We start from the raw sequence: 18,971 nt of genomic DNA, 5'->3' as shown, positions 1-18,971 counted from the left end.
TTCTCACTCATAGACGGGTGTTGAACAATGGGAACACATGGACACAGAGAGGGGAGCACTATACACTGGGGTCTGTTGGGGGGGAGTGGAGGGACAGCAGGGGGTGGGGAGTTGGGGAGAGATAGCATGGGAAGAAATGCCACATATAGGTGAAGGGGAGGAAGGCAGCAAATCACACTGCCACGTATGCACCTATGCAACAATCTTGCATGTTTTTCACATGTACCCCAAAACCTAAAATGCAATAAAAAAAAAATTTCACATGATGTACCTTCTGCGAGTAACAGATTGACAGATATATCACGTCACCCTCAAATTTTTACATAACATCTCAGGGGGAAATGTGACTCTCTCCACCCTGCATACAGGGTTCCTGATAGAAATGAACACAGAGATATTGTCTGTGTTTTTGCAGAGAAGATAGTATCTATACAATGTCATGAAAGCTGAAATTATAATAGAGTCCATTTAAAATACATATTGTGTGGTTGGCTCTCACCATTTCCTAAGAGATACATTGTAAAACATGACAGTAATAGTGATTCTAGCAGAATAAAACATGTACCACATTTGCTAATAGTGTTTCCATAAAATAACTTTATAGGAATGGGATGGGCGCCCTCCCACATGTCCAGGCCAGACCTCTAAACAGAATCCTCCATCTGCGGTAACAATGCCTAAGAAGATGACATAGACTTGGCCCTGATATGCAGCCATCCCCATACAAATTTCCACTGTGGGCTGCCCACGGACATGGAGAGTAGCTGCAGAGTCCCTGGTGGCTGCACTGGGCTTGCCACTTTTTGTCTGTGCCATTTTTTGCTTTTTGTTTGTGCCGCTCCCTCCCCTCGCCTCCAGGGTGCTGCTGCCTGCTGGGCAAACATTTTTGTGCACCCCTAGCACCCCTCCCCAGCAGGTTAACTCCTGCACGTTGAGCCTGGCTGGCTGTCACCATAGCCCCATGAAGGCTGAGTTCCTGGCAGCATTTGCCAGCTCTGGGTTTCTGAGCTTTCTTGCTGTCAAGGCTTTCCTTCTGCCTACCGCTCGCTTGGCTGGCTGTGGACTTTAATACTTTTTCTTATCCTTTTATGTACCTGATTGATTTGTCAATCCTTTATTAAGGGGCAGGCTAAGAACTCCCTTTCTTTTTTTGTTTGTTTTATTTGTTTTGTTTCATATTTGTTTGTTTTGGAGATAAAGTTTCATTCTGGTTGCCCAGGCTGGAGTACAATGGCATGATTTCGGCTCACTGCAACCTCCGCATCCCGGGTTCAACCAATTCTACTGACTCAGCCTCCTGAGTAGCTGGGATTACAAGCATGGGCCACCACACCCAGCTATTTGTTTTTTGGTAGAGACGGGGTTTCTCCATGTTGGTTAGGCTGGTCTCAATCTCTCGACCTGTGGTGATCTGCCCACCTTAGCCTCCCAAAGTGCTGGGATTACAGGCATGAGCCACTGTGCCCTTTCTAATGCTGCTTGCCTATCTATTGGAGAAGGGGTCTCAGACAGAACCCCCATTTCCTCTTTGTTATTTTGGCCCAGTGGTAATGTTACTGGGACCGTTCCCCTTGTGCATGATGCTAAGATTTCTCCCCACTTGTTCTCAGAGCTTTACATCTAGCTTACTTTCTGCCGGGAACCCTGGGCTGTGGGAAACAACAGTTTGCGTTAGATCCCTTAATTGAGCCTGTGAAGCTGAGGTTCCCCTAGCCTTGAGCAGTTGTTTCAATACTTTTATATACTGTTTCTGTTGAGCTGGTAACTGTTGTCCCATGATGAAACCTCAGCCTGAACAATCCCCCCACCCCAATCTTGGTAATCCCCAGCAGGCACCAATGACGTACTAACTCACTGTTTTACTGACTTGACCGTGCAGTCCTCTTAATCTTCATCTCATGGGGTCCGACATGCTTTCTTTGCAGCGATGGTGAAACGGGTACCATTGTCAGGGTTGCCACCTGCGGGGGTCTGTCCTGCAGACCCTGACACAATGACGGATGGATAAAGTACACTGACACACAGATATTATGCTTTGCCAGTTTGACTGAGTGTCTGTGGCCACACAGAGGAGAGTGCCGTAAAGAGATAGCAGTGCTGACACACTGGCCTCGTGGGTCTTTATTGAGCACACATTAACTGATGAAAACCGAGTCAACACCACTAGAGGTTAAAGATTAAAGGATAAGTTCCGATGCCCAAAGCAAACACCAGTATTGGTTAAATCCGTGGTCGACCTTGGCCTTTCAAAAAGGTTTCAGACTATTCTGTGACTATCTCTAATATGTTTCCCTTAATATTTTTGCCACCACCCAGACTGAATCCCCACATGGTGATACAACCACAATGTGAAAGTGTAAGTGTTTTCACTACTTACAGACACTGGGGAGCACTCAGCACACCTGCAGACCACAGACACAGAGGTCAGTGAGCCCAGGCAGGGAGGAGAGAAGGGACCTGTAAGCCAATGTCTTTATTAAGTCCAGGGTGTTATCTGACAGGTTTCCAGCAGGGAGCATTAATGGATGTGTTTAAAGCAAGCAAACACTAGGACCAGGAGATCACACTGTGACTGAGAGGTGCTCACTATATTTGTTTATTTATTTTGTTATTCTTGCTATTATTTTTTGAGATGGAGTTTTGCGCTTGTTGCCCAGGCTGGAATGCAATGGCACAATCTCAGCTCACTATAACTTCCACCTCCCGGGTTCAAGCAATTCTCCTGCCTCAGCCCCCTGGGTAGCTGGGATTACAGGCATGCACTGAGGTGATCACATTAAATTTGAGGGCAAATGTCAGAACTGTCAGTTTAAAGAAAGCAGCTGGAGAGAGGGGAGCCCAGCATACCAAGCATGAGAGATGCCTCTAAGATTTTATCTCTGGTCACCAACTGGAGCCACTTGAACCAGGTACAGTATTAGAAACTGCCATGGTGACCAAGCCCTGCCTCTGATGTGAGGCAAGTAAACCTACACCTGAAAAAATAAATGCTAAGGCAATATGACATTATGAGCACTCAAGACATCCAGGGACACCAGCAGGGTGTGGCGCTGTGCCCTGGAGTCACGATATTGGGTTCTGGCCTCTGGGAGTGAGAAATGAAAATGACTTGTCCCTGCTCCCCTGACATTGATCTTCCCACCCTGCTTCTCCCTCTTCTCCTCCTAAACCCATGTGCAATGCTCAGCCCCAGATGTCACTGCCCCCAGGGTATCCACCATGCTGCCTACTGCACACACACACAGACCACAGGAGGTGACAACAATCTGCATTTGGGACCCCTGGTTGATTGTGAAAGAGGGAGAACAGTAAAGTTACATCTACGGAGAGTGGGACTCACCGGGCTGGAAGGTGATGGAACCGTCACATGATATATGTGTGACCTCATGTGGAATGTGCAGATCCATGAGGAATAATAAAACACACAGCCTGGCCTGGGAATGCTGCCATCCACACTTCCCTCCCCATCTACCAGAGGGTGGAAGAGTCCCTCCTTGCTTGGAGCCTCCCTGGGGGTTGCTGACTTCTCTCAGGGCCCACAGCCCAGCATGGTCCACCCTCACCAGGGTAACTTTAGCTCACATCCTTCTACATCATCCTCACTCTCTGACATCCCCACAGGGACTGTTAGCTCCTCCCTACAGCCTGGCAGCCGCTCCCTCTACAAACAGCTCCTTCCCCCATATTCCTTCCTTCTTGGGTCTCAGCCAGTAGGACATCTCCCAGGGCAGCGCTGGTGCATGTGAAGCCACACTGGACACGTTCCCTTCATGAACTCCTTCCATCCACATCAACTCTTTCTGTTACTGCTCTCTAAATGCCCACCCATGCTCCATCCGCCTTGTTCTCTGGGGCATCCCAGGCCAAGCCTAGCACTGACACAGAACAGCGGCTGCCTGGGGGCCCACAGAGTCCCTGGGAATCATCCAGACACCCTGTGACCGGCCTGCTGCACCCCAGGAGGCTCAGTGCATGTGACGGTCATACAAGGTTACCATCTGGGATGTGGCCGCCTACCCCCGGCTGTCCCTGGTGAAGTCAGGAGGGAAAACAGACCTGTCCTGTGTGCATGGGGGAAAATGGAGTGCATTAGTTCTCTTTGCTCCCAGAAATAACCCACTTGCCCTCTCAGGTGTGAGCAATGTCCCTCCAGACAGGCTCTGTGGCCACTGCCCTTTCTTCCTCCAGAGAGAGCAGCTTGGCCACGTCAAAACCCTCAGAGCAGACCCCTGAATATGTCAGCACATGGAGGGCTGAGCCCATGATGGCCACACAGTAAGTCGGGATGAATCTCTCCAGTTCTGAGCTCCTGCTCTGTCCCAGGCTCCCCCTCCTGAGTGTTAATGAGCCATGTCCTGCAGGATTCCTGGGTAACTACCTGCTTCCTGCTCAGACCTCAATCATGTCTGGATCACCACCACCTGCAGAGGTCTGTCCTGCAGACCTTGACTCAGCAACGGATGCATAAATGCACTCTCACACCCATTACAGTGATTAGAGTGGGCCAGGGATGGTCATCGGCTGCTTTCAGAGGGCAATTGCAGCCAACTGACCAAGACTCCCTCTCCATCCTCATATTTATTCAGGATACATGTCAGAACAGAGGCTCTAAATCAACATGCTCGTGGATAATTAACATGGTTAAAAGAGTGGTTTTACGAACGATAAAAGCTTTAGGTTCTGGGGCCCAGAGTAAACATTATTCATGCGTAATTCCCCTTTGACCTCCCCTGAGAGGGTCATCCTGCAGAAAGGTTACATGATCAAACAAATCAGAGTAGAGACAAAGGGATGTGGAGTAAAGAGACTTAGCTGGGGAAATTTGATTGCTCTTTTACCCTATGACTTAAAATTCTAACGTCATGAACTGGCTGCCTTCAGTCTGTTCCATCAAAACCTTTAGGCCTTCCAAAAGGTTTGAGACTATATTCTTCTAACTTTCCCTAACATTTCCCTAATATTTTGCCAGCCGCCCCGAGTGAACCCCAACATCCTGCGGCACCACCATGGGAAAGGTGTGGGGACCACAGGACAACCAGCTGGGCAGAGAAGAGAGGACATCTGAGATGGTCAGGAAGAATGTGAAAAGCCCTGATCCCCAGCTCAGCTGCCAGACCCCAGGGATCAAGAGAATGACAGAACTTTCCCTGTGACCATGGGACTCACAGGCCCCACTGAGCAACCAGCACAGGCCTCTCCTCCCAAGAGGCATGAGAGATTTACCCTGCACACCTCCAGGAAGGATGGTTTCCTCTGGGACACCCAGGTCCTGAATGTCCATCCTTGGAAGTTGCAGCCAAGTTAGACGCAATCAGAGAAAGGAAGGGTCCTTCTCACCAGCCAACACTCAGCTCACCCACAGCACAGTCAGGCGTCCCTGTGACAGGGAACTGATACAGCCCCAGGCCCCTGCACTGAAAGGAAGAGCCAGATGGGGATGAGAAAGGGCAAAGGGTGTGAATGTGCATCCTGACCCAGAGCCATGGGGAGAGCAGGAGGCTGAGGTTCAGGACTGTGCTTGCCCAACCTATAGGGTATGTGTGTGACTGTATGTCTCTGTGTGTGTCTCTTTTGTGTGTGTGTGTCTGTGTTTCTGCACATAGCGTGTGTAGAAGTGGGTGAGAGAATCACTGCTGAAGGAGGCAGAGCAGTTCCCAGGGGCCTGAAACACAGAAAAAAGGAAAAAGAGAAGGAGGGAAAAGGAGGCAGGACTGAGGGGAGGGGACGAGAGGTGTCCTGGGTACAGACCCCACCCATGAGACTGATAAGTGCTCCTGCCAGGGAAGAGGCTCAGTGCAGAAGGAGGAAGGACAGCAGAGCTGGCAGCCAGGATCTGAAAGTTTCTGGATCCCAGGCTTATCTCCACAGAGGACACACAGGCAGCAGAGACCATGGTGTTCCCCTTAGCACCTCCCTGCACACAGCGCATCACCTGGCAGGGGTTCCTGCTCACAGGTGAGGAGAGCACAGGAGGAGGAAGTGCAGTTACTGGCTGGGGTCTCCTGGGGAGGAGGGGGCTCTAAAAAAGAAACAAGGCTCTGTTGGAGCCTAGATAGGGGGAAAATACACCAGAAAGGGACAGGGGTCAAAACGGGAAAATCTCAGTGAACTGGAATTGGTAAGAGGCAAGAAAATCTCAAGTGTTCTGTTTTCCTGGTTAATTATCACTGGCCACTACATTTCATAAAATGAGAATAACTATATCAATGACACTTAAAAACATAAGCAGGGCATGAAACAGTGTCCTCAGCCAAAAACCTCAACGGTTGGAAAAGGAAAAAAACACCACCAGGATGTGGAGGGCCCCGGGATCTCTCACATCTACGGGAGTCTGCAGTCTTTCCCAGGTACTAGGGTGCAACCAAGATCACAAAGCGTCTGTCCTCATGGAGCTCATGCTCTCATGGGGAGGAAGACAAACGTGCAAAGAGATCTAGAATGTGAGGTCAGGTGTTGACAAGAGCCCTGGAGGGAACAGAGCAGAGAAAGGTCAGAAAGGGAAACCCAGGGTCTCCGGAGGAGGTGTCAAGAAAGAAGGCTTCTAAGGGTGCCCTGATGTGAACAGGATCTGAGGGCAGTGGGGAGGGAGCCAGGCAGCCCTGAGGGAAGAGGATACCAAACAGCAAAAAGGTCAAGGTCAGAAGTGTTGAAGGAATGAGGGTCATGCTGCTGACCTTGACCCAGTAGAACAGTAGGACACACACACACACACACACACACGAGGTGTATGTGTGTGTCTCTTCAAGGCTGAGGATTGAAGAGACCTTCTCAGGACTCAGAGCCCCATCTTTACACCCCAATACAAAGCTCTCCATATTGACAGATGCTCTCTCTACCTCCTAGCATCAGTTTTAAACTTCTGGAACCCACCCACCACTGCCCAAGTCATGATCGAAGCCCAGCCACACGTTGTTTCAGAGGGGAAGGATGTTCTTCTACTTGTCCACAATTTGCCCCCAAATCTTATTGGCTACATCTGGTACAGAGGGAAAATCAAGGACAACGACCATTACCTCACAGCATATTTAATAGACACTCATGAAATTATATTTGGGCCTGCATACAGTGGACGAGAAACAATATATTCCAATGCATCCCTGCTGATTGAGAAGGTCACCCTGAATGATGCAGGATCCTACACACTGCAAGTCACTACGCACGGTGATAGGAATAAAGGAATAACTCGACATTTCACCTTACACCGTGAGTGATTCCACAGGATCCCTGGGTGGTGTCGGGTGGGAGGGTGGTCACTTCTACTTTGCACACACAGGATTGTCAGACCTGGACTGTTTGTGTTTCTCTCTGCGTTATGTCCCATGTTGGGGTTTGGGCATTTAGCACAGGACACACACAGGGGGGACAAACTTCCACAGATCAGAATTCCTTTCCTGCATCCAGACCCCACAGACATTCGCTGCAGAGGAAGGACAGTCTGATGGGGGACTCAGCAGGAGATCAGTCTCAGCCAAGCATCTCATGCCCTCTCCATAATCCTGACCCTGAGGAAGACCCTGGAGAATGGAGTAGGGCTTGGCCTGAGGGGTCCCCTCGGATACTCTCAGAGCAGCTCAGCCCTAGAAGCCCCAACTCCAGACCCTATCCCAAAATCCTTACTCCAGATAAACCTGAGGAGCCTGTGCGAGGGCCGGGTTGTGTCTTCCTGAGCAGGGCTTACTGGGAGTGAGGTTTTACCAGCTGTCTGAGGACTGTGGCTCCTGGAGCTGCTCACCAGCCAGGGCTTATCTCTCAGAGCCTCATCTGGGCAAGGACAGAACCTTCTTCACCCGATACTCAGAGTAGAGAGGACAGAAAGACAAGCTTTGTAGGCCATCAGCCAACTACCTTGGGAGGTTTAGGACACTCCATAGAAAGTCCAGTGTCCCCAGAAGCAGAAACAGAAGACAGAAGATGTACCTGGCAGCAGCTTGTCCACAGGGATCTGACCTAAAGGTGCTCTCTCATGGAGGCAACTCATAATAAATGCGGTTTGTGGGAACACCTCCTCTGTGCCAAGCATTAGGTCAGGTGAGTAATTTAAAGTGTATTTACAGATAGCATGAAAAGCCACAGACTTTGATGGAGAAAAAGCTTATTTGATGGAGAGAAAACTGAGGCACAGGAAGGCACAGTCACCCAACCAGAGTCACACAAACACCAAGGGCAGGTCAGAGTCCTGTGAGGTCTGTCTGCAGCCACAGGCCCATCCTCTCCACCAAAAGTGAGGGCTTACTGGGGTCTAAGGACCCTACAGTCATTTACTGGCTCAAATCCTTTCTTCTTAGGCATCCAAACCTCAGAGAAGTGAGGGCAAATGGACCGTTGATTAGTTTGTACTCCACAACTAAATCACCGGCCTCAACTGTCAGAGTCAGGGCAAAACTGTCCCGGCCTCCCCCTTAGATCTTAACCCCGATCACTGAATCTAAAATCCGGTGTTTCCCAAAGTGGTGACGTCACTCTCGTGAGAGGATACAGGAGAGGCCTTTGTTTTCTTTCCCCATTCACACCCTGCACCAGCACAGGCCCAGTGGGAGACACATACTCAGGAGTTCTCACGTCGAAAATGAAGGAATTGAATGAAGGAAGGAATGATCCGTAACCTCTTTAGGGACTGGATCCTGGATGCAGAATCCTAGGAGGTTCTAGCCACACCTGTTCTTTGTCCTTCCTAGACTGACGTCTATGTTTCATCCCCCTCTACCTCTTGCCCTAAAGCCACCCCACCTCATGTGACTTTGAATCTCCTTGGCCACCGGAAGGTTTTCAGGGCTCCCTGGACCTCGACTGTGGCACTGGGGACACCTGGTCCCTCGGGACTCTGAGGTCACTGTAGCCCCCTCTGCTCACTGCCATGGGTGTCTCTGGCTCTCTCTGCTCCTCCGTGTCCCTCATCTTCCTCCCCCTTCATTCTAACTGGCAAGGCGTGTCCTGCAAAATTTCCTCCACCTTAGGACTTCTCCAGACATTCCCTCTAACTAGGCTGATGATTCTGTTCCCTTCCCACTCACAGTTTGCCCTGGCCCACCTCCCACAATTAGGAAAGGCACAGAAATCAGCTGGAGTTGCCGCTCCTGCCAGGACATCTCAAGCCAATGTCCCCAGGTCACTAAGAGAATGAGCTTCCACTGTGTCCCCATCTAGGGCTCTTTCCCTGTGTGAGGCTGACCTGTGGAAAACACCATGGGGCAGGGATGGGCAGTACCTCCATCCACTCCTATAACTGCCAGACCAGTTCTTCTGGCCACCTGCACAAACAATACCAACTTATAGAGAGAGTGATTTGCAGTAAAGAAAGATTTTAATTACTCCAAATCTGCCAAACAGGAGGACAGAGGTTTATTATTTCTCAAATCAGCCTCCCCAGTGGATCAAAAGTTAGAGATTTTCAAGGAGTTGGCCAGGCGCAGTTGCTCATGCATGTAATTCCAGCACTTTGGGAGGCCGAAGTGGGTCAGGAGATCAAGACCATCCTGGCTAACACGGTGAAACCCTGTCTCTACAAAAAATACAACAAAATTAGCAGGGCGTAGTGGCACATGCCAGTAGTCCCAGATACTCGGGAAGCTAAGGCAGGAGAATCACTTGAATCTGGGAGCTGGAGGTTGCAGTAAGCTGAGACTGTTCCACTGCACTCCAGCCTGGGAGACACAGCAAGACTCTGACTCAAAAAAAAAAAAAAAGATTTTCCAGGAGTTTCAGGGACACAGGACTAAAAAATAAGTACTGCTAATTGTTTGGGGATGAAATCATGCAGGTGGGGGGAAATGATCTGTCTTTGTGGAATCCGCCTCTAGGTGGGTACCACATGACTGGATGAGCCATTAGTCTTTGGTATGGATGATGTCGGCTGGTTGCCAGAATGCAAAATCTGAGAAACATCTCAAAAGACCAATCTGAGGTTCTGCAATAGTGATGTTATCTACAGGAGCAATTAGTCACATATTTTGTAAACTCCGGCCAAATGACATTGGAACAGTAAGGGATTATAGACTGTGCCTACATTTTAGCAGAATTCAGGCTGCTCCTATAATCTTAATCTCATGATCTTTCATTAGTTTTACAAAGGCAGTCCCTGGGCAATAAGGGAATTAGTTTCACAGAGGAACGATTATCACTCTTGCTTCAAAGTTAAAGCATAAACTAAATTCCGCCCATGGTTAGCCTGGCCTATGCCCAGGAATGAGTGAGGACAGCCAGCCTGAGGCTAGACACCGGATGGAGTCAGCCATCTAGTTTGCTCTCACTGTTGTCATCTTTGCACTGACTCACCGGGGTGTCACAGGCTGGACAAGCCTGCAGTCCCCAAACCCCATGGGCTCATTTCACCCATGTCACTCGTGATTACATCCGCAACCTGCTGTGGAGCTCACATTCTCCAGTCACTTCCTAGAGGCTTCTGGTTTCCTGTCAGGCACATAACAAGCTGGAGATTTGTCATTCAGTTCCAACAGCAAGTAAAACACTGAACAAACTCAAAACTCAACAACTCTTCAAAATCCCTCAGAGATGTGAGGTCTCAGTGCCAACTGACCCACATATTGGAGAGAGTGACAGGCAAAGACAGATCAGCAACCTCATCTGAGCACAAACCCCGGCACTGAAACCCCAGTGGGAACCAGTGCTGGGGACAGAGAACCTGAACTGTAACTGGTGAGTTGCCAAAGAATCAATGCGGACAAGACCCAGAGGGAAACACTCGAGGGGATGGACCACTTTTGAGAACAGGGGCACTTTTTGTGACTCTTAGCTTCTGGAGCTCTACCAGGTTTTTGCAGTGAATATTCACTAAAAATATCCTCATCCTTTCAGTGGGGGGAGCGTAAAGGAACGACCTGAAGATATGCCAGTGAATTCTATTATTCTTAATAAGACCTGCCTTTAAGAGAAACTATTTTACCACAGCCTAATCAGCTAGGGTTTTGTCAGAGCCTAAATGGCCCGGAGGAGAGAAAATATCCAACTCCAAATTCCTCTAGCCATTATGTCTCACCTATAATGAGGACAAACCTGAGAGGCTTCAGGTTTTTGTGTCCTGGGCTGTGAATGTCACAAGTGCTCCTTGTGACATTAAAAGCCCAGGGGCACTCGTGACATTCACAGTCCAGGGCACAGACCTCATCCAGGACCACAGAACCCTTCCCTCTCCACTCAGTATCACATCACTGAATGCCTGCTCTCTCAAGTCCCTTTACCCACTACATCATGTCTGACTTTCCACAAATCATACGAGACAGACTATGACAAAATATATATATATATGCAATTTGAAAAGCAAGGATCAGAACAAAGCATAGATGTGACAGATGTGTTGAAATTATCAGACTGGGAATTTTTTTTTTTTTTTTGAGATGGAGTTTTTGCTCTTGTTGCCCAGGCTGGAGTGCAGTAGCATGATCTCAGCTCACTGCAACCTCTCCTTCCAAGGTTCAAGTGATTCTCCTGCCTCAGCCTCCTGAGTAGCTGGGATTACAGGCTCCTGCCACCATGCCTGGCTAATTTTGTATTTTTAGTAGAGATGCATTTCTCTATGTTGGTCAAGTTGGTCTCAAACTCCCAACCTCAGATGATCTACCTGCCTCGGCCTCCCAAAGTGCTGGGATTACAGGTGTGAGCCACTGCACACAGCCCACACTGGGAATTTAAAAGAAATGTCATTAAGGGTCATAATTTAAAAAGTAGACACCATGCAGGAACAGATGAATGATGTAAGCAGAGAGATGATTATTCTAAGAAAGAATCGACAGAAATGCTAGAGATAAAAAATACTGTTAGAGAAATGAAGAATGCCTTTGATGGGCTTACTGATGGACTGGACACAGCTGAGGAAAGAATCCCTAGCTGGAGGACGTGTCAATAGGAACATCCAAAACTGAAACAGGAAAGCTCAAAAAGGGTGGAAAAAAGCAGAACAACATATTCAACTACATGTTTAATATTTTGTATTGCAAATAGCAATTTTTAAATTTTATAGTTGTGGGTGAACTACAAAGTCTGTAACATACATGTAATGGGAATACCGGTGGTTTGGGGGAGCAGTTGGAGGTGGTGAGGTGGGTGCTATCTGATGGTTTTACTGTCTGTTCCACATACACCTGTTTCTTCATGATGATGCCATTTTCATAAGTTGGGGTTCTTCATGTGGAGAGACACACGAGCCACTGGCATCTCACTTAGACTCTTCCTAATTAACATGAACTTAAACTCTAGTTGTGTTTCCTGAGGTTACGAGAAAATGAAGAAAGCATTTCACATACGTGTTGTGGGCTCCTCCCCATTTTTCCTAACTCTGCACAGAAATGAGAAGCAGGGAGCTCTTTCTATATTTACTAACACAACACACATCACTTCTCTTAATTTGGCATCATTCCTCCCTTTATGTAATTGACACACCTAAGACTCTCTCTCTCACCAGTTCTGTCCTTTGATTGGGACTCTCTACTTGGGGAGTGGCTCATTTCAACTCACCTTCGGCTTCTTCCTTTGAGCATAGTGTGATCCTGCTGGAATTCACAACACACCTAAACCTTATTTTGCTATCAAGAGAAATACTACTACCAGCAATTGATCATAGTTGTTTGGACCATCAATAAAAATGTCCACTTATGAAAAAATTTTCATGTTGCCACCAAATGTTTTTTGTTACTAGAGTCAGAACATAACATGAGGTCTGAACTCCTGACAACTTTTACATTATTACAAATTGAGCAGCCAAAATCTAAAAATCCAAAATCTGAAATGCCCCAAAATCCAACACTTCTGACCACTTCTGTGATGCAAAAAAGAAGTGCTCACTGGAGCATTCTGGATTTAAACTTTTTCAGATTTTGGATGCTAAACCATTAAGTACACTGCAAATATTCCAAAATCAAACCAAGCTAGAAATCCAAAACACTTCTGGTTTTAGGTTTTCTGCATAAGGAATCCTTTATTCATATAAACTATAGGCATGAAGCTGTACAGCAGATCTCTAGAACCTCCTCATCCTGCATAACTGAAACTGCACACCCATTGAACAATGCCCTATTCTCCTGACCCCAGCTCCTGGCAACTACCATTCTATTCTCGGACTCACTCTGGAATTCGCTGATATGAGGTCCATAGAGTAGTCAAAATCCTGGAATCACAGAGTAGAATGTCTAATGAGACAAAGGATCTGCAAGACTTCTTCCCAAATTTTGGTCTCATGTCCAAACACATATGATCCATGAGGTGCAGATTTCCAGCAGTTCCTGCTCCCGCTTTCCACCAGTCAGTTCTGCATTTGCAGACATCCACATGTATTTCTAGAAAGATCCACATGGTCCTCACCTTTGCTCTACAAGGGGAAAGAGAGTATCATGGACCCAGAACAGGGAACATGGTCTTGCTCCAAAGCTGCCAGCTCTTGCCTGTCCCCTTCACTCTTTCTAGATCCTTCCTTGGACTCTGCTCTATCTTTAGAGTCACTGGCTCAAGTCAGTCACTATGAAACCCCTGGGGGAAACTGCCCCACCTTGTGCCTCCACTGCCTGATGGCTGAACTGACCTCCAGGCTTGCTCCTGGCCTCCCCTGTGTTACTTCTGCTGAAGTACCCAGTCCCAGGCCAGGCTTCCCAGTACCCACAGGGTACCCAAAGGACAATGGTAAGGTCCATCATCACCCATCTCTAGGACATCCTTGGAAAGGGAAGCTGCAGAGAAAACATACCAGGGGGAAAATTAAAACTGAACCTGAAAAGATTCCTGCAGCTGCATGTTCCAGGTGAGGACCACAAGGTGGGCCAGGCAGGCAGCTGGAGAGGGAGGAACTCAGAGATGCACCAGGAGCTGTTACTCTTGGTCTTGTGCCTTTGCATGACCCAACAGAGCTGCTCCATTCATGCTGGAGAAAGTCTGTACTTCTCCCACATAAAACAGGCAGCCTCACTATCTCTGAGCCCTCAGATTGCCATGCATCTGTCTTGTAACACACACACACCTGCCATGGGGTTTTAAGGACTTCAGTAGACTGAGAGGTGGGAGATGCCAACTCTCACTGAAAAATGCCTTTGGAGGAATCAAAGGTGCCACACAGGGTAATCTTCTCTCTGTTATGTGCGCAGTGGAGACTCCCAAGCCCTCCATCGCCAGCAGCAATTCAAACCCCAAGGAGGCCGACACTGTGACCTTAACCTGTGAACCTGAGATTCGGGATGCAAGCTACCTGTGGTGGATAAATGGTCAGAGCCTCCCAATCAGTAGCAGGTGGGAGCTGTCCAATGGCAACAGAACCCTCATTCTATTCAGTGTCACGGAGAATGATGCAGGACCCTATGAATGTGAAGTGAAGAACCCAGTGAGTGCCAGTCGCAGTGATCCAGTCACCCTGAATGTCCTTCGTGAGTATTGTCTGTTCCTCTGTGGGCCCAGGCTTCCATCCCAGATACACATGGCCAGCGACCAGGCCACTCAGGTCCAAGTACAGAGACCTTTACCCCTGGACATCGAAGCTGGCCATGATTTTCTGCCCTGGGCAAACCAGAGTAGGCCTAGCCTTAATCAAAAAAGGGAAGAAAGGGGCTGCTCCTGTCACAGGAGGCTAAGGGTCCACAGCTTGTGATGAAAGAAACAGGTGAGTGTCTCAGGCTCCAGATCAGTGAACACAGCAGGGGTTTGCCTGGGACTTCGGTGCTGTGACTTGGTTCACAGGGTCACTCTGGCCCTTCCACAGATCAGGAGCTTCCCCTTCCCCCTGACAATATCACCTGTGGCTTTATTCTCTTTGCTCCAGATGGCCTGGATGCCCCTACCATTTCTTCTTCATACAACTATTACCATCCAGGGGAAATCCCCAAGGTCTCCTGCCTCACAGACTCTCACCCACTGGAAGAGCATTCTTGGCTGATTGATGGGAAGTTCCAGCAATCAGCACAAGTGTTCTTTATCCCCAAAATCACTAAGACATGGAGGGGTCTATAACTGTGTCATCCATAACTCAGACACTGGCAGAACACATCTCATAATCAAGAGGATGACAGTCCCTGGTAAGTGGATCCCTAGAGCACTGGCAATGTTTCCCAGTGAGGTCTATCTGGATAGCAGGAAACAGCCACCTGCCCTCTGCAAAGGGAGAGGGGACATCAAAAACCCATGACAGGGAATGTTTCTACTCCAAAGCCACCAGCTTTGGCCTGTTCACTGCACTCTTTCTAGATGATTCTCTAGACTATACGCTAACAATAAACAATCTGAAAGGAAATTAAGAATTTCAATTGACATTAACATCAAAAGGAATAAAATATTTTGAAATAATTTTAACCAGAAAGGAAAAAGGATTCTACTCTGAAAACTACAAAACATTGCTGTAAGAAATTAAAGATGACATCAATAAATAGAAAGACATTTCATTTGCATGGACTTGAAGACTCAATACTGTTAGGAAGACAGCATTACCCAAAGTGAGCTGCAGTTTCAGCCCAACCCCTACCAGAATCCCAGTAACAGTTTCTGCAGAATTAGAAACATCTGTCCTAAATCTGACCTGACAGGCTCTTATTAATGACTGCCACAACAAAGACACTGAGAGAAAGAAGCAACCATGGGAAGGTTGAAAGTTCTGATGACACAGAAAATAACAACCAGCCCTTCTCACATCCCAAAGCATTCAAAAATATACGAGTGCAGCAGGGCCAGTATGGAATTCACCAAAGACTGATCACCAAGCTAGAAACGTGGTGAGGAACAAAAGAAGGCAGGAATATATCTGACTTGTCACCTCCCACTTTTACCTACTAATCTGATGCTGAAAGGAAATGCTCACTGGAGTATTTTGGATTTTGAATCTTTCAGATTTGGGATGCAAATCAGTAAGTGTATGACAAATATTTCAGAATCAAAAAATGTCAGAAATAAAAAACCCTTTTCATCCTAAGTCTTATGCATAGGAAATACTCAATCTGTGTGAACTACAGGCATCAAGCTGTAGAGCACATGTCTAGAACCTCCCCATCTCCCATAACTGAAACTGCACACCCATCAATAACTCCTTATTCTCCCCACTACCAGCTCCTGGCAACCAGCAGTCTCTCCTCTGATTCATTCTGGAATCCACTTATATGAGGTCCCTAGAGCAGTCAAACCCATGGAATCAGAGAGTAGAATGTCCAATGAAAGAAAATATTTGCAAAACTTCTTCCCAAATTTCTGTCTCATATCCATCAAACACTCATGGTCCGTGAGGACCAGATTTCCAGCAGTTCATGCTCCCCATTTCCGCCAGTCAGCCCTGCATTTGCAAATGTCCACGTGTACTGCTAGAAGGATTTCCATGGTCCTCACCTGCCCTCTGCAGAAGGAGAGGAAACTTCAAGAACCCAGGACAGGGAATATGGTTCTGCTCCAAAGCCACCAGCTCTTGCCTGTCCCCTTCACTCTTTCTAGGTCATTCCTTGGACTCTGCTCTATCTTTAGAGGTCACTGGCTCAAGTCAGGCACTATGAAACATCTGGGGAAAACTGCCCCACCTTGTGCCTCCACTGCCTGATGGCTGAACTGACCTCCAGGTTTGACTCTGGTCTCCCCTGGCTTATTTCTGCTGAAACATCCAGTCCTAGGCCAGGCTGCTCAGTACCTTCAGGGTTTCAGGACAATGGGAACTCCCATTATTACTCATCTCTAGAATGTCCTTGGAAAGGGAAGCTGCAGAGAAAATACACCTAAGGGGGCAAAGTAGGATGGAATTTGGAAGGGACCCAGCAGTCAAACATTCCAGGTGAGGAACCCAAGGTGGGCCAGCCAGTCAGCTGATTAGGGAAGGACTGGGAGGGGCACCAGGGGCTGTGACTCCCACTCACATGTCTGTTCATGACCCAACACTGCTGCTCAATTCACACCTGAGAAAGCCTGTGCTTCCCTAAGACAGAGCAGGTGGCCTCACTGTCTTGGAGCCCTTAGATCATCGTACATCTGTCTTGTGACACACATACCAGCCATTGGCCTTCAAGGACTTGGGTGGGCTTAGAGGTGGGAGATGCAACTCTGATTGAAAGATGCCTGTGGAGGAATCAAAGATGCCACACAGGGCAATCTTCTCTGTGTTATCTCCACAGGGCAGCTGCCCAAAGCCTCCATCACCATCAACAAATTCAATGCCGTGGAATATGACGATCAGGTAACCTTAACCTGTGTACCGGAAATTGGACATGCCACCTACCTGTGGTGGGTTAATGGTCAGAGCCTCCCGTTCAGTCCCAGGATGCAATGGTCTGATGACCACAGGACCCTCACTCTACAGAGCGTCACAAGAAATGACAGAGGATCCTATGAATGTGGAATACAGACATCAATTGGTGCCATTCTCAGTGACCCAGTCACCCTAAATGTCCTCTGTGAGTATCTTTTGTTCCTCTGTGGGTCAGGCCACCAGCTCAAATCCAAACAGCCAGAGGTCAGGACTCTCAGTCTCTCTCAGGTTCAAGTACAACACCTTTACTTCTGGACACCCGAGCTGGCCATGACTTCTTGCCCTGGGAAACCTGGGTGGGCACAGTCTTGACCAAGAATATAGGGGGAGGGATGCTCTTGTCATGGGAGACTTGGGGTCAACAGCTTGTGATGGGAGAAACAGGTGAATACTTCAGGCTTTGGCTCAGTGAACACAGAGGGGGTTTGGCTGGGACTTCAGGGTGTGTCTTAGCTCAGAGGAACACTGTATCCCTTTAACTGACCAGGACCATCCCCTTCCCTCGGAGGAGGTTACCTGTGGCTTTATTCTTTTGCTCCAGATGGTCCAGACTTCCCCAGGATTTCTCCTTCAGATACCCTTTACCGTCGAGGAAGAAACCTCCACCTGTCCTGCTTCGCAGACTCTAACCCACCAGCAGAGTATCTTTGGATTGTTAATGGGACATTTCTGCCACCAGGAAAAGAGGTCTTTGCCCCCCAAATCACTGAAAAGAATAGTGGGCTCTATGGTTGTTTTGCTCATAACTCAGTCACTGGCAATGGAAACTTCGCATTCAAGAAGATCAAAGTCGTTGGTAAGTGAATCCCAGCATCATTGGCAGTAGGTTTTTAGATGGAGTCTATCTGGCTTTCAGAGAAAGTCAGGAAAACATTTTTATTCCCAGCCTGTGTCCCATAGGCACAAGCAAATCCTAAATTCTCCTCCTGAACCCTCCCAATTGGTCTCTACAGACTCTGTTTTCCTTGTTTTTCTGATTTCTCATGACTGACCTTGTGTCCGGCCTGAGCAATGTAGGGAGGGGGCTTTGTCATGCCTGAGCCCTATGCGGTGGAAGAGGCTTCACAGAGGGACAAGAAGGAGAGGCCTCAAGATCAGACGCTTCTCGTTGTCACCAACACATCCCTTTCTGTCACGTCTTTGTTTTCTTTTACCTACTGCATGAGCTTCAAGAAACATCTGAGGCTTTGAAACAAGCTCACACTTTTCCCCCAGATGAGAGGAGGAAGCCCCTTGGATGAGGGAGGAGCAGCTCAGACTCTGCTCCCTGCTCTGCCTCAGGCTGCTCTGTGACTGGCCCTGCCTGACTGCACCTGGGGTGGGACCACTGTGTGTGGAGAAAGAGCCCTAGTGGCCTGTCCTGAATTTGGCTAAATCGAGTTGCCAGTTGAAGGCAAGTGTCCCCTGGGTCAGCCTGCAGGGAAATTAGCAGATGGGAAGCCTCAGGGAGGACTCCTGAGCTGTGTCCTGGCTCTGACATCAGTGGCTGTATGAGGCTGTGGGCACAGCACATGGGACACAGTACAGAGGACAGTGAGTAACGTACAGCTGGAGACATACAGAGATTCACCCATGGGGACTCTGCATGGGAGGGGAAGGGCAGTGCCAAAAAGTGTGTGTGTGTGTGTGTTTGTGTGTGTATATATATATATAGACTTTATATATACATAGTCTATATAAAGCATATAGTATATAATATATAAGTATATATAAGTTTATATATATATGTCTGTAAGCCTATATATATGTCTTTGTAGACATATATATA

The 18,971-nt window shown here is 48.0% G+C and overlaps 1 pseudogene; it reads left to right on the top strand.

Annotated features, from left to right (window-relative positions):
• The first annotated feature begins 5,891 nt into the window (after positions 1–5,891).
• On the top strand, positions 5,892–18,243 carry LOC105705658 (pregnancy-specific beta-1-glycoprotein 2-like; annotated as a pseudogene).
• The last annotated feature ends 728 nt before the right edge of the window (positions 18,244–18,971 follow it).

This window comes from Aotus nancymaae, unplaced genomic scaffold (genome assembly GCF_030222135.1).
Source record: "Aotus nancymaae isolate 86718 unplaced genomic scaffold, 86718_ANA_hifiasm-v0.15.2.pri h1tg000028l, whole genome shotgun sequence".
In the NCBI taxonomy this organism is placed as follows: domain Eukaryota; kingdom Metazoa; phylum Chordata; class Mammalia; order Primates; family Aotidae; genus Aotus; species Aotus nancymaae.
This window is presented reverse-complemented; position numbering and strand designations above follow the sequence as displayed.